Genomic DNA, 1,909 nt, shown 5'->3' with positions numbered 1-1,909 from the left:
CCGAGCCGAGCCGAACCGCAAAGCTGCTGCCAGGGTAGAGAGTAGTTGTCGCTCCGGTTTAAAACGTTCACGGTTCTGTGTTCCCCCTCGGAAAACTTGTGCGTGACAACTTTGCACTTCGCTGCAACTCTGTTCCTGATGAAAATAGAAAGTTCTGCCGACATTCTTGCTAACTTGTTAGTGCAGCATGTTGTTATGATCACGTGAGCGCTACAAGCCGGATCCAAGCGCTGCTGGATAGAAACACTGGAGCCGAGTCAGTGGACTGCTGGATTGAACTGCTAATATCGGAGCGCTTATATCGGACATTTTTTATGCAGGCCGATAAAATCCGATACTCATTTTTTGGCTGATATCGGACCGATATCCGATATCGATATTGGATCGGGACACCCCTACTTATTAGTGAACAAATTGTTGTTATATATCTTGAAACAGGACATAAATCTATACAATAAAGACTCTACAGTAGTTTCCTCCATAGACATTTTACCCCCTGCCCTCCAGCCGAGATCGCTCCGCCTTCGAAACCACATAACTGAAACCAGTTATTGGCCATGATGCCCAGCCCTAATAACGAGTAAAACTCTATGGATGCTATTGTAAATTTGACATGGCTTCTGTAATTGTGATTTACAAATTGCATTGTTATTCCAAGGTGATCAAAAAATATGGCATTTTAGACCCTGTTTGCATGTGAACAATCTGATTAACATTTTCTCAATGTTGATTCTGTTAAAAAAACAACAACAACAATAACAACAAAAAGATGTTAACATTGCAGCACTGTGCTTGTTAAGTCAGCTGTGGTTTTAATGCCAGGTTACAATTAGGTAACTTCTTGGTCCAATACCTTAACGCCTTGTGACGTTATGAACCTATTTGATCCTAACTGTGTAGCTTGCACTGTGAATTTTGCCTTTTAAAGACAAATGATGCGCACAGACACTTCGATCTTGAACATGAAAACAGTTACATCCAAGCTGGTGAACACACCAATCTTTGGACCAAGGATGCCGTTAGGCTGTGCCTACACATTGAAAAAAGGATGAGTAGCACAAACAACCCTCTTACATCCATTATTGTTACTGCTGCTAATCTGTTTGTGCAAGGGCAAAAAAGCTAGTTCACACTTCTGTTGAAGGTTTTAAAAACCTCTACTCCTGAAACCTGGACACAAAAAGCTACGGTTTCAGAGGAAACAAGCACTGTTTTCAAATGCAAATGGCCGAACAGCATAAAAAATGTTATAGTTTCATTCAAAAACAGTGTTATATAAACTGGGTCAAAATACAATCATTTTCAAGCACCAGTATGACAGTTTGTTATTTCCTATTTGGCAACCCTGCCTGGCATGGGAACTATAGATGATTCAACAAGCAAGTCCTACATAAACATGTTTTTTTTCCATGATGATTTGCCCCAAGGTATGCTAGAGATTGTTCACGTTTAAAATGAGCCTAAAACACAAAAAAGTCTTTACAAACAAGCTGGTACTTACCAGATATGTGTCAGATACACATTTTACCACAAGTAAAGCTGGCTATTGTCCTTTATTCTTCTTTCTCTCTATCAAGTCCTGTTTTCCTCTGAGGCTGGCTCCAGTCTGAATGGAGAAAGACAGAAAAGAAGAGTGATTGTTCAGACCATAAGGAAGAGTCATGCTGCCATATGTAGCAGCTTTGAATGTCCAATAACTGATCTGATCTTTAAGCCCCACGCCCCAGCCGGCGGGGGCATAATAGTTTGTTTTTGTTTTGTTTGTTTTTTTGCTTTCTTTATTAACCAACGTTCTCATGGGTAAACATAGACATGTGAACATAGACTCATAAACCATTTCTACATCCACCAGACACAGATAAAAACCAAGCAGTTGAATCTGTATGTAAACAAACGGCACAAAATGGCG

General features: G+C 40.3%; 1 protein-coding gene across 1 annotated transcript in view; it reads right to left on the bottom strand.

Moving 5' to 3' along the window:
• Positions 1–1,909, bottom strand: part of LOC106531732 (ras-specific guanine nucleotide-releasing factor RalGPS2) — a gene marked incomplete at its 3' end in the record, with an annotated part of 12,229 nt that overhangs the window by 8,055 nt on the left and 2,265 nt on the right. Inside the window, 1 exon segment of the mRNA XM_014027649.1 lies at positions 1,502–1,606.

This window comes from Austrofundulus limnaeus, unplaced genomic scaffold, assembly GCF_001266775.1.
Source record: "Austrofundulus limnaeus strain Quisiro unplaced genomic scaffold, Austrofundulus_limnaeus-1.0 Scaffold668, whole genome shotgun sequence".
Lineage (NCBI taxonomy): Eukaryota > Metazoa > Chordata > Actinopteri > Cyprinodontiformes > Rivulidae > Austrofundulus > Austrofundulus limnaeus.
Note: the sequence above shows the minus strand (reverse complement) of the source record. Positions and strands in the feature narration are given on the sequence as shown.